The 14,680-nt window shown below is 36.7% G+C and overlaps 1 long non-coding RNA gene across 1 annotated transcript; it reads left to right on the top strand.

The window, feature by feature from the left end:
• The first annotated feature begins 3,632 nt into the window (after positions 1 to 3,632).
• On the top strand, positions 3,633 to 14,400 carry LOC128142795 (uncharacterized). Its single transcript, XR_008235510.1, has 3 exons — positions 3,633 to 3,682; positions 12,441 to 12,719; positions 14,290 to 14,400. It is a non-coding gene; the product is annotated as an uncharacterized LOC128142795 (long non-coding RNA).
• Positions 14,401 to 14,680: the final 280 nt, after the last annotated feature.

The following is a 14,680-nucleotide window of genomic DNA, read 5'->3' as shown; positions in this document are numbered from 1 at the left end:
ACTTAATTTTAGCCTCCTCTGAGGCACTGATCTCTCTTTATGGAATGAAGAGATCCCTTTTTATGGTACAAGGGAATTTTCTTCCTATAAACAAAAAGCTCATAGCTTTTTGTTTTTGTTTTTTTTGTGTATAGTGGCATACTTTACCCCCAGCATCCAGATAACCAGCAACTATAACAAGTCCATGCCTAAAAGAAGGCTGCCCAAAGAAGAACTCAGTATTTCATCTCATATCTTTCAGAATTATCATTCCTAGCAATGCTTTCTTCCCCCCTTCCATCCTTTCCCCCAGGTTCTGTGCTCTTGTGTCAAAGCTGTGAATGCAGATATGGGTCAGCTTCCAAATATGCACAGTGTCATGAACAGCTTCTCCAAAGTCCCAATAAACACTCCACTAATGTTTCAAGAAGTGAGAAGTTTGAAGCAACTTCCATTTGTGGACCTTTCTTGCTGAAATGTGCAGAACCTAAATGACAATGAAACAAAGCAAATGGATACCATTATTGACAAGTAAACATTTTCCCATTGATGTACGAGTAGGAGAGGAGACTTCCATATTATTATTGCTTTGGCTTCTTCAAACAGATATGCTTGTGGGAATTTCTTCATTATATATGACATTTCCTGGGACAAACTTGTGACCCTGGACCCTGTGTAGATTTGGAGAAAGAAATTGTCCAAGCCATACAGTCCAGATTCTGATCTCATTCAGGAATATGCTGAGATACAATTCTTTTTTTTTTTTTCTTTGCCAGGATTTGTAATTATACAGGTAGTGTTTCCTCATTTGTGCTCTATGGAAAGTAACTGTTCTGAATATAAACCATAAAGTAATTTGTGCTATGGCGAAGAGTAAAATCTTAGCTCTATTAAAGTCAGTGGGAATTTTGCTGTTGAGTTCAATACAAATTTCCATTTCATAGTATGTAGAATTCCAGTGTTAAATATGATTAGCAATCTTAGCAATCTGTATTATGATTGAGCATTACATGCTTTGTATTCTCATTCATCTTCCTGAAAAATGGATGTGAAATACTATTACTGGTACAGTTTCATTATTTTCTTTCTTTTTTAAAACTTCCCATAAACATATGAAGTATATACATTCTGTTTATATATAAATATTTATCCACTTTTCAAGTAACATCAATACAAAAAGGAATTATTCATCGTGCAATGGTTCTGATCCTTTTAATTGTGGTATTTGGTACTTTATCTGCCTCTGTCACAGTCAGTCATATTATTTGTTAGTCTTAAGCCTTTGAAGAACTTGCTATTCTTCATAAGCATTCTTGAGTTTGAACTTGGAAGAGTTCTTTTGGTGATCTGGTTGTGAAACAGTTATCTAATATCAAAATACATAATGTGTTACTTAGGTGCTAGTTCATTGCATTTCAATCAGTCTCTTTTGGAAATATTCCGTGTTTGCTACTTTGTTAAAGAATGTTTTGGGTTTTGCCATTTGAAAAAGGAATTTAGTGAACATGAATGTGTTAATTCAGTTAAACAATGTATGTATGGGTATCTGGGTCTTGCACATGAACAATGCCTTAATGGAGTGCTAGGTCAGGCAAAAGTTGCCTCACTATAACTCACTAATTCTAGATGTAATAAGGATGTATATCTCCAAAAGTATATTTTTAGGATTAAAGAAGGTTGAGTTATTTATTTCTAAGAACTGAAGAGACTGTTTTTGTTCACTTTTTTTTTTTTAACATTTAAAGCCTGCTTTGTGTCTTATTTTCACTACATAGAGAAGTCACAAATAGGGATATTTTAATGCAACCAATTACTGCTGTTGCAAAAATACATGGATCATGCATCTGAGCAGAGATCAATATATTAAACTTGCCTTGGATGGATCAGTGGTAGAACTTATTTGTCAGCTTCTGTGCTTTTGAGAAAAGGAATCCAGTTTGTAGCAAACGTGGTTTTACATTGCAAAAAATCACTGATCAAAGTTCTAACCAGTGATGGAAAGCTGGGAGACTTTCTCTTGTTAATTTTATCAAAATACTTCAGCATGGGATGGAAAATATGCTTTCTTCCCTCCTTATGAAGTCACTCATAAAGTTTTATCCCTTTCTCCCCTTTTCCCAAGTTTGCATGGATAATAAGCAAACTAATAAATTCATCTTTACAATGGCCTTGTCTTTCAAAGTTTCCCTTACTTAAAAAGTATGATGTCAGAAACTGTTGAAATTTACTATACTAATTTACAATGAACTAAGAAATATTCAAACTCCATTTATAGGAGAGAAGAATAGAAGTCTTGTAGTGTTCTGGTGCATGTTATCCTAGAGATTTAAGTAATACTACTCCAGGGGTTTAGTCAGAGGGCAGTTTTACTGTCATTAAATCATTACATCCTCATGTGTTCTGAATCCTATTCTGTAATTTGGAATCCTGTAGGAATATAATAAACTACTCTGAAAACAATGTGTTAGAGAACTGTGGAGGAAAACTGGGATTAGAAAATATCTGCTACTTTTACAGCAAAACTAACCTAAAGTTTAGGCACCTGATCTGAAGAGTTATTCTTCACCAGAAGACACTGAACCGCAGTCTTAGCATCCTATGGGTCCTCCATGTCCTTCTGTGACAGAGGTGGTGAAACTGTATCTGACTGTATCTAGCAATGGAAGATAATCTTGTCTCTAGTGATCTGTACTTAACTGTGTGCCTAACATTTCCAGAGACCTCAAATGGCTGCATCAAGGATCTGTTATTCTAGGAGCTGCATAATACAGAAATGTATATAATACCTATTCAGAAATAGTTTTGATGCAAAGAACTCCCAATTTTCGCAACAGTGTACTGCAGATTTCTTGTAAATCATGTATTTATAAATTTGAGGTATATTGTTTATGGAATTAGTTTTTGTAAAAAATATGCACAGTTCTCAAAAATGTACTGTTTTTAAATACTCATATATACATCAATGAAATACAAGCATTCCTGACCCTTTGCAAGACTTCTGATTCCACTGTATCAGTCTGGAATTCATGAGAAGTGAAGCAACTGATTCATTTTGCACATGTTTTAAAACATGGAAGCCTTGATTATAATTTATACTAAAGTCCTTTTTGATGAGTTACCCTGTAAACCACTTTATGTATGAATACTATTTCCCAAAACATTTTGACAGTGGAAGCACAGACTATTGTCTAATAAAAAGTCTTTTCTTTTTTTTTTTCTTTTTTTTTTTTTAAAAGAATGGTCAGTATCTTACTGAAATTATGCTAAAATCCACTGGTTAATTAATTTTCTAGATAAATTTGAGGAAGTCAGTATCTATGGATAAGGTTAACACTTTGTGCTGTTTGTGAAAGGAGCGCTCATTAAAATTAAACTGTCATTTGTAAAGATACAATAAATTGCAGGACTGTGGGAATATTGTGTTTCCTTGGGTAGTACACACCTGACAGTATGATCTAATACAGTATGATCCCTCCAAAATGGTTGATGCATCCTATGGCTAAAAATAAAATCTTTTTATTGTTTTCTATATTCCCTGCTAATTAGTTAAAATACTATCATTACCCAAACTAACAAGGAGATCACTTTATTTTGTACAGAAGTTTATTTTCTCATTATAATATGTCTATACAATTTTTTTATTCTATTTGAAGGGCACAGCTGGTGGATCTCTGCTTCAGCTTGGACTGATGGCCTGTGCATGGTATACATAATTTCAAATCCTTTATCTCAGTTTGCCTTTGGGATAAAGAAACAAAATGTAGATTTTTGTAGGTGCTTTAGATTGGGAGCAAAGCAATAACTTGAACTTTAATTCTGAGAGAGCTATAGTGTCATTGTCAAAGATAGGATTTGAGAAGATGGATGTGTGAGATTTATTCCTAGTTCAATGTGTATCTATCTCAGCCATGTAGCAGGTAGAGATATTACTATGAGGGAAGGCTTTAGTGGTCTGTGAAATGAACTTCTGCCTGTTGTTAACAGGAAATTAGAGGGACTAAAAAAATTTTATAAAGTTGAAACAGTTCATATATGTCAGTGAACATGTGGAAATTAGCCATTCAAAAAGGAAATCAGATACTTTGTCCAATATTTTATGGAAGGGCTACTGAGTTCTTGGGAGAAGCCCAGTGTAATTACAGATCTGTTCATCATAGAAAATAAGTAAAACCAGAGCTGGCAGAGGCATAAATAACATGAGACTTTCAGTTCCTCATCTAGGTCACAGTGAATCTAAAATGAGATGCAAAAGCCTACTTAGAAACAGGTAACCTAAGGAAAAATGGGGTCACTTATGGAGCGTGAATAAAAAGTCGTATTAATTCTTACAATACCAATAGCTATAGTTGTGATGAAATTTATTATGCCATATTTATGAAACATCTTTGAATTCCTTGGGTGGAAGTAGAGTATTTTGATTAGTCATAGAGTGGGGAGGTCTTGAGAATAAAGATGGAATTTTTTGCAAGGATGTTTCAATGATTGCAACATACTCCCTCCAGTGGCAAATACTCTGGAATCCATTCAACTGGCTACATTTAGAATCTAGAACTCTTATTGCTGATGGTGAACAAAACAGAAAAAATAGAGCTTGACTGGCAGGGACCGTGGTGTTCTTGCATTCGTGACAGTTTTATTTAGTTGGGGTTTTTTCTTTTTGTTTTAGTTTCTGATTGTTTCCTTTTTTTTTTTTTTAAATTTAAATCTAGAGGTATAGGAAAGGCATTTACCTAGCAATCATTCATTTTAACACTCCATGTGTAGAATTCACTCATAAACTGTATGAAACAAACTGATATATAAGCGTGTGACATTAAGTGCATTAATCTCTATTTTGCTAATCACCTGTAGGTCATGCCCAGTTAATAATGTGGACACTCAGTAGCAACACAGCTTGTGTGTCAATGAGACTTTAGCAAGGAGATTCCTAAATGAATCTTCCATGACTTAAAAACAATTAATGAAAACTTTTAGCTGATGAGCTTCAGTAAGATGATCTGCTGTACCCCTGCAGAAAACAGGAGTAAAAATCTTTTGGATATTTGATGCAAACTTTGGACTGTGTTTTTCTCATAAGATCACCAGTATTTTCCAGTACCATCCCATATTATGGGATGATAATATCTCCTATGCACATCGGAGACTTACTTGTTGGCCACCATTTCTTTAATCAAAACTATTACAGTGAAAAACATTTTATTAAGTAATCTCTTCCTTTTCCAATGAAGTATTATTTTCTCAAGCTTTTTCTACCATTGTTCTACAAGTGTGGAGCAAGTTTCTACTTTTTTTCCCTGCAGACTATACTGTTACTGTATTTAGACCCCTGAGAGAAGGTTTTTTCCTCCTACTGAGGTAAAAGCATCCCTTTCATTTATTCATGGGAATCTTACAAATTTTCTCCATTTAGATAATTTTGCTAATTGCACCAGTATTACCTGTAAAGTTGCCTTTCATTAACCACTCCAGAAGAACTGTGTTGGTTTTTTCAGAAAAACTCCGATTTCCTCAGTCTCTATTACAGTTAAACACTACAAATGAATGTAATATTTTAGATGGAATCCCAATGATAAAGGTTCTTATCACCTTTCTTTAGTGACATTCCTCCATGTTCATAGCTACAATGGTCTCTCTCAGGTCTTAAACGGCAAAAAATTTACTTCTAATGAGCTCTCCACTACTACTTCTTATAGAAATGGCAAGCCTTAATTATACTGCTTTCTGGTGTTCTTTCTCATTTACCATTTGAGTTTTGAAGTAGCAGTCTTCAGATATCTTAGTAGCTGCTTTTCCACACCACTATTTTCTGCTGCTCTACTTCTTTAGGCTCATTTTTAATACACTTCTAACCTCACAGATGTAAGAATCACCTGTGAACTTCATTAGCAAATTACTTAGACCTACTTCTAGATCAGTGATGTGATGTCATATATCAGAAACAGTTTATTGTTCTTTTCTGACTGATTTCTGGTGTGCCGCCTTCCCTGTTTGATGTGATTTTTCTTACCCTACTTTTTGTTTGAAGTTATTTTGCCTGTTTCAGATCACATGTGAGTAGTGCTTCACACTAATGTGTTTTACACATAGGATTGGATGAGATGATATATAATTACGTATTTTACTGAAATTGAGCTAATGAGATGATTGCATTAACTCATTTAGAAATACTAAGTAACAAGTATAAATAAATAAATAAATAAATAAATTTCTTTTATCATAATTTCCCCTTTCACATTTTGAATTTGAAAATTTCCAGAACTTTCAGTTTATCTAGTTGGCATACTTTAAATTTACTCTCCACCCTTTTCTTAGCAGGTACTGATTTTTCATCTCCCAGTTTTAGATCTTTTCCATCTGCTGCCTCTGTGGAAGAGAAATGTAGTCAACTCAAAGACTTCTTTATTTAGGTTAGCTGGATCTTAATACAAGATGTGTTGAACCCATTATAACATGCAAGCTGTAAATTCAGTATAGAACCTGTTCAATGATGCGAATTATATATGGATAACCAGGAGGCACATAGAATGCCAATTAAATAGTCAAATGAATAATAAAACAACACATATAAATATAAGCATAATTTTATGTATAATTGTAAACATCATGTTTATTTATTTCTCTTTTAAATGATAAGTATGATATTATAATCTCTTTTTACATATAGAGAAGGCAAGGAAGATAAGTTAGATGAGGCACTGAAAACTGGGTGGTAAGTGATCAGACATAAAATTAGAGTCCCAGTAACTTACTCTCAGGTTTCAATCAATATATGTTGCTGCCCTGCAGCTAATTGCAAAGAATGTGTTTGAGCCAAGTAGAGGCCACTAGAAGGTCTACATTTTAGCGTGACTGCTATAAAGAGATAAACAAAAGGGAGTTGCAAAGCTGTCTAATTCTGATCTCCTGCCCAGAAAAAGCTTCAAGAATGCTTAGGCCACACTTAAAGATGTTTGTCTAAACTATGAATTGTTTGTAGGACTCTCCAGTGTGCTTGATTCCTTGTTCTCTCAAGGTAATCTGCCCCAAAACTCAGCCAATATTTCTCAAGCTATGTATTCTTGTGCCTTTTCCCCAAGGGAAGCTACTCTTGAACTCTCTCTCTCTTCTCCCCCTCCCCCACCCCTAGAACAGGCATGTCTTGATGTTAGAAATGAAAGTAATAAACCCATTTCTCCTTGATCCCATTGTTGACCTGCTCTTGCACCCCTCAGGATGGTATACTTCAACGTTTCCAAACTGCTAGTATTGAAAATCACCATTCCAAATAAAGCAATTATTTCCTTCCAAATCCCCTTGGACTGAAAAAATAAAAAGGAGTTTCTTTTATAGCATTCTTTTACATCTTTGAAGGCTGTTACCAGACTCAGCCATCACCCATAGTTTTTTCAGACTAAGCAGTCTCGGTTCTTATAGTATGTTTGTCTGCATTCCTATGACTACTCTAAAACTTGCCTACCCTTTCAAGTGTGGAACTCCAAAGAAAACAGAGCATTCTGGTTGATGTCTTACCAACAGTGAGCAAAGCAGAATATGAATATTTCTCTTCTGTTTCTTTCTATATACTAGTAACAGTGTTGTATGTAATACCAATATCATAGTTATTTTTCATCATTTATCACTGACTATGCTGGTTATGCTGACTACAACTTGCTTATGCAGTAATGCTGTCTAACCTGTAATTCTACATTTTCTATTTGTGCATTTGATTTTTTCTGCCTAAGGGAGCATTTAAACTTGTAAACTGCAGGAAGATAGGGTACAAATTTACAGCACACTAGCTTTTCTATGCCAGCTTCCCCTGTGGATACTTGTAGCCTGCGCTAATGCCGGCTCTGTGCAACATGTGGAGTAGACAACATCACACAGAACTATACTTACTGCTTAGCAAGAGTGTCAGCATGAAAAGTTAGTATGCAGGAGCAAGTAAATGCATGCTTTAGTTTGCTGTACTAACCTGCTTGTGTAGACAAGTCCCAAGTGCAGTACGCTGCACTTGTCTCTATTGAATTTCCTGTTATTGATTTCAGACCATTCCCCCCATTTATCAAGATGATTTTGGTATTCAATAATGTATCTCTCTCCTCCCGTTTTCCCTTTCAAAGTTACAACATCAGCTTTTCATAGTCTTTAATGATATTTTAAATCACTGCAAGATGACATACGTGGGGTCTTAATGTTGCTAGAATAACAAGATGGCATTTTTACAGTTACCATTTTTAGACTACAATCACACAAGTTTAAAGAAATGATTAATTGGGGACTAAACAGAAGACTCACCAGATTATTCAACAGAAGAGATATGAGATACTTTTATCATTTATCTGCTTTTGGGAGGAAGGAAGGTCATAAACTTTAAACCTGAAGTAGATTTTTGTGTGTAAAGTCAAGGCGGAAAAGTGTTTTTCTTGGAAATAGCAACAATTAATAAAGGCCTAATTCCTTCTCATATTAATGAGTGAAATAATTCTCCAGAGGAGGGTATTTGTAGTTTCTTTGGGATTTATGCTGACAGTTCCTAATGGATTAGAAATAGCTGTTAACTCTGGCCTGTTATTATGTATGTGTCACAAACACAATCTTTGCCTGGATCAGAAGTTCCAGTTTGGGTAAATGGCTTTTGTATAACTCTAAGACAAACTCCTACATTTTAATGGGTACCACGTGCTTAAGAGAAACTATGCAAGGTTGCATTATTTGTTAATACTGCCATCTCATCAAAACAAGGATTTTAATCTTTATAAATATTATTTCATTTTGTTCATCATTAAATTTTGTCATTTAGTTTTCAACTGAATTTCATCCTTCTTTATAAAATTTTAACTACAAATATTTGGAAGACAAAGCTCACCTACAGCTACTCTTTACACTGTTTTACTACTAACTGTCAGCTCTCTGTTTATGTCTGGTTCTAATGTGGCTATCATAGCATGTAGAGTAGCTTCATGTGAAAACAAAGGTGCAGGTCTATTTGGTTACCTGCAGGCAGAGACAGACTGTGCCAGTGCTCTGATTGGAGTGGATGTGAGGAGGAAGCCATATGACTGCATTAACGCACTCTCCTGTGCTAATAAACCTCTGTGATGGGTTTAAATATGAGACCATCACCTAGTTGCACTGCTTTTGGGCTGGAGGGAGGTAAGTTCAGTGGGTGAGTGAAGTCGGTTCAAGCCTGGCTGTAAAAAATACATGAACAAATTTGCGGAGACTGGTCTGGAACCGAGGAAGTGATTTCATTTAACACTGGTCTCGTTTCTGCAGATTGCTGGTAACAGAAGTTTTCTGTTTCTTCTTCTCCTGGCCTGTTGTCTCCAAACACTCAGTCTTATCTTTTTCTCTGAATCAGATCTCATGACAGCTGCAGTATAAGTTGAATCAGCCCTCAGTCCTTTCTTTCCTTCAAAGAACTGAACAAAGGTTTCCCTTTTAAAATATACAGGGTTCAACCTCACCATTCCTATGAAAACCATCTGGTTACAACACTTGCCTAGAAAGTGGAAGAAATTAATTCAGTTCTCTACGCTGTCAACTTCTCCACTGTAGCTGCATTTTCTAAGGCTACAATTCCTCTTCTCTTCTGTTCTATGTGCTCTGGAAAAGCCTACCAGATCGAACGCCTCCAAGGATTCAAGAAGAGAAATGTCTCAGGCTTAGGCATATGTTAGGTATTCAGATGTTCATTGTGGTCACTACTTAAGCAGAGCAGGAGCCTTCAAGTGTCCTGTAGTTTTATGGTTAAAAATTGTGAGAAGTGTAGATTTTACTTCCTCTCCTTATAGACAACAGCTGAACAAGGGCAATTTTGGCCTGAAGTCTTTTAGGGAAGGGGGTCTGGCTATTTGAGGTCACTGGCCAGTCATCAGCTAAACAAGAATTTTGTGAAATTTTGGGTTCAGTGTCATAAGGGCAAGCTTGATGGGCTTCAAGGTGCATTTGGCCTTCTGTGAACCTAACCTCTACAGCTTAGTTAAACAGAGGAAAGACCATTTACTTTGCAATGGAGGACAGTGTCTCTCTATGTACTTGTTCACTGATTAGTCAATATACTCAGAGTTTATTTGCAGTTTTGTTCACTATCAGAACTAAAATACCAATTATTCTCAGTTTCTTCACAGCCTGACAAGCATAAATTGGCTCATTTCCTGTAGAAATTCTGTCAGAGGTGGGTCCTTCCACTCTTCAATTATTTATATTTCTGTTGTTATTAGTACTCTTAACCATCAGCCTAAGTAGGAGACAGTGTGGAACCTTGCCTTTCCAAGGACTATGCTGCTGGGAGGAGACAATGACTGCTGAGCAGCTCTTCCGTGTAGCCCTGCATCATCTCTTGCATCCATACAGTCTCTTCTCACTTGTGCTGCTTCCTGCTATTCGAGGAAGGAAGATAGATCTTTCACCTTTTCCTACCCATGGCTGTTTCTGCATGCCCTGTGTGAAGATCCTCACACTTCTCTCTGTCCCCTTCACTACTACTCTAGACAGCTATGTAAGGGCCTTTATTGTACATATTCCACTTGAAGAAAAGCCATTCTGCTGAGAGATGACAACATTTCTTCATCTACAATTACAGGTCATTGTTTTGAAGTTTCTGAAAAGAGCTGTTGAAGAGCATCGTTATTGCCAATCTTTTCCTTGTACGTTTGAACTACCAAATGCCCTTAGTGTATTGAAAAAATCATGTACGGACAATCTGAATCATGAAGAGTAGTTTGGAAGGTCTGTGGACTGAAAATAAATTGCTGGTTATAAGAGAATTGACTGTAAACTCTGTCTGCTAGTCATTTGAAGTAACCTAACTGGGCATCATCTGCAAATGGGTACGGTGTGTTTGATTTAAGAGTTGGCATTTTCTTTTGTGTGTATTTTCAACTATGGAATGAGATATCATGTGCTAGCATTTCACTGTTCAGGCAAGTCACATTGCATCATTTTCACAGAGGTCATAGTTACAAGGTCAAATTTGCACTCTGAGGGATTCAGGTCTTCTAAGTATTCACACTGGGTCAGGTTTTGGTCTGTATTTCCTGTCATTCTTTGCTTAAATAAAAACACTGACATGATTCGAAGTACTTGGTTTTGGAGCAGTCTCAAATGCATATCTGACTGTTCATGTGATGCCTAACTTCAAGCCCACTGAAACCTGTGACAAGATTCACACTGGTGTCACTGGATTTTCTGTCAGGATTTTAGTGAATACTACCACAATCCAAAGACATCACAGGCTATGTAAAGGTGTAGCTGTCTCGTAGACTAACATTGCTGAATCCTCTCAATGAGATGGACAAGATAGCTGAATCAGTCTGTTCTTTCTCTGTTTTTGTGAAGCAATGTCTAGTGAGTGGATATATTATTTCATGGCTTGTCTTCCTCATCTTCAAAAATGAACACCTCTTCATCCCACTCCTAGGGAACATAAAGAGTGTGGTCTTGATACTGCAACAGGAACAGTTCTACAAAAGGTTCTGTCTCCCTTCAGATCATTGCAAAAAGAGGAATGGAAATAATTGCTTTTTGACATTTGTCATACGGTTATTTATTTATTGCTTACTATTTATTACTTAATATTTGCATAATAAGATTTGTGATCTCAGCCATTGTGCAGCCACAAACACAGAGAGCCTCTGTCCCAAAAACTAGCTAAACTGAGATGGAAGCTTGAAGGTGTGTATTATGGATGATAAAAAGGAAGGTTAGGGAGGAAGAGGAGTAAAAGGAAATATGGAGGCACTGCCTAGTATCTCAAAACTAAGTGCTGCTGCACCCTATTGCTAGGACAAAATGTGTATCTCATAAGTATGCTCTAAACTGGTCTCATCAAACACCTGATACCTTGTGGGCTTGTAAAATGAAAGCCTCAAGGATAAGCACAAGGATATACAGTAAAGCAATGCTCAAGAAAAGGGCAATAGAATAATTGTGAAAAAAGAAATCCAGCATGAGAGCAACATAGAAAAATAGAAAATATGACTTGCCATCCTATTCCAGTAGCTACAGGGGGGATTTCTGTACTGTGCTCCATTATATAGTGTAGATATACCCTTGGTTTTGAGCCTGGTTTTGTTTCCACATGTATTTTCTGTACTCATTCACCTGACAGGTCTTCCTGTCCCAAAAGGAAGACACATCTAAGTGTGTCATTCTGTGAAACTTAATTACTAAATGGCCTGATCTCATCCTGACTGGAAGCTAAACTTAGTTTTGCTGCAGTAAGGGACCCTGCAGAACACTACTGCCCATATTCCAGATTCAGCCTGATTCTCTCTACCACAGTATATGGCAGGCTTCTGAAATCCTTTTCTGAGATGCTTAACCATTATCCTTGCACCTGGCTAACATGAGGCTTCTTGCCACTAAAGACTCCTAAAGGCCACCTCAAGGTTAGATATTTGCTCTGTTGAGCACAACAGTACCTCAGGTATTGTCTAAATGGTCACAGTCTGACACTTGTACATTACCCTTCCCAGTGCTCTGAGCTGGTCAGACTGGCTCATACCAATAAATCCAGCAAGATTTGTTGGAAGGGACACAGTCACATACAGACCTGTCTAAATGGCTCTAGAGTTTCAGCTAGCTTTGATGACTCTGGCTTGGAGATGGCGCGTAACAGTCACTGCCTGCCAATGGAGACTGGCCATAAATCCTAAAAAGTTGGCCCTAAGGATTTATGCACTTGAAGAACAGAACTTGCAACATTATCTTCTGGAGCACCTTCTATCAACTTCCAGCAATGTGTCATTACCCAGGTGAGATATTAAATGGTCTCATTGCCTTAAATTCCATGAGGTTGCATTTAGCCTATAGGTAGCTCTACTACATGAAAGGACTTATGGAATTTTTTTTTTTTTCTTCAAATCAGATACCTGCTACCAGACCTGCTTGCTTTATTGACAGACAGAAGCTGCATGAATTGATAAGCAACTTCTGTATCTGTGAACTGCTGGATATTGTGGTTCACTGACTACTTGAGTTATCCTGGGGTAATTTGGCACATATCATGTAGAAAACACAGTAAACTGCTCACTTATGGTTTTGCTAGTTTTTTTTTTTTCCAGAGCAATGTAATTTTCTTTTCTGAATTCATTCTACTTACACTAAACTTGCTGTCTATTTTCCATTGCAGTCCTTGTGATTATCCGAATTTTTAGTACATTTTGTGGCAGAAACCATTATAAAGCCTGAAAACATTTCCATCATTTATGTATATCCAGACAACTTCAAGTGATTTTTCTTCTAATGCAAGTTTTCTCTTTCACAGCCCTAAAGAATGTTTGATATGTTTTTGACAACATACTAATTTTAATGTGTAATAGAAGAGTTGCTGTGAGTGAGCACACTGTCAGTTTTGTAAAAACATTCAGCACAGCCCACATTTGGATCTGTATTTTTGATACACAGAGTCTAAATACTGCATTTCCATTGAAAATCATCTTTAGAAAACATATTTCAGTTCATTTCACACTGTGTTAATTGTGTAACACACTGTAACCATTACCTTTTACCAGCCACAGTTGCTCATCTAATGGGAAATTATGACTTTAACAAGGAATTATTAGATCTGTTTGATCTGAGAATGCACATGTGGACAATGGGGGCTGCTGGCTGGAACATGCACCATTTTCTCCCCCTATGAGTACATAATTGAATTACAAGTCTCATTTTAGGAAGAAAAAAAGTGTCAGTAAGCCTTATGTTTTGTTGCTAGCCCTGCTGAGTGGCAAATTTTGTTTAACATTACTAAATAAATATGAGGCATTTAGTGTTACCTCAAGGCTAGTTTAAAATATGTCAGATTTTCTAAATGGAAAGCAGGTAGGCAAAAGTGTTTTTATTGTAGGTTAGAAAAATTTTGGACTACTTTTTCATTAAATACTGCTACAACTTTAAAATTTGATACTGGGAGTCATCACCTCAGAGTTTTACTACAAACAGGAGGAACACATGCAAGTATCAAAAAGTGATGTTCAACACTGTCTAATGAGAAAACTGTTTTTTCAACAGTGTTGCTTTAAATAAGATGTTCCTGGTTTTGTTGCTTGGGGAAGTGAGAGACTTACAGTCTTGTTGTAAGACAAAGGTCTCATGTGAACATAAGCCCTGCCATTGCCATCTACTATTTGCTGGTGGAATAGTCATTATTTTTGTTCTAGAAATTGAGAAAGAGAAGTGAAATGCCACTCTAAAATGACTTGGGAACCTGAAGTCCAGTTTTTATAAGTCACTGAGAGACATAGGAATTTTGGGAGGTCTACCCTGCACTGCTGTGAGCAGAAAAGCTAGCTCTCTTTCCTAATTGAAGTTTCTCCCATTCAGCAGCTATACCAGTTTCAGCAGGGTTCTTAGTCCAAGCAACCATCCCATTCTAAGAGGGTAAATACACTTATTGGAGTGGACCTGAACTGTGTGACTACTCTATTTCAGGACCTGAGAGGGTGAGTACCTCTGTGAAAATTCCCATCACAAGCTGTAGTTGTAGCCCTAAGTCTCCGTGACAGTAATTTGCTAGGGCTTTCAAAATAGTTCAAACTCCCAAAATAACAGATTGTTGCTTAGATTCATCGTATTGGCACTGCTGCTGTTTTCACAGCTATAACTACAGCCTAACCTCCCAGGTGTCCAATTCAGTTATAAGGATGGTCTCTTGCAACTGGCAGCTTCAAAGCACTGCTGCAACTTTCCCTACTGATGAGCTGCTCAGAGCACTAGC

This window comes from Harpia harpyja, chromosome 1, assembly GCF_026419915.1.
Source record: "Harpia harpyja isolate bHarHar1 chromosome 1, bHarHar1 primary haplotype, whole genome shotgun sequence".
NCBI classification, from domain to species: domain Eukaryota; kingdom Metazoa; phylum Chordata; class Aves; order Accipitriformes; family Accipitridae; genus Harpia; species Harpia harpyja.
This window is presented reverse-complemented; position numbering and strand designations above follow the sequence as displayed.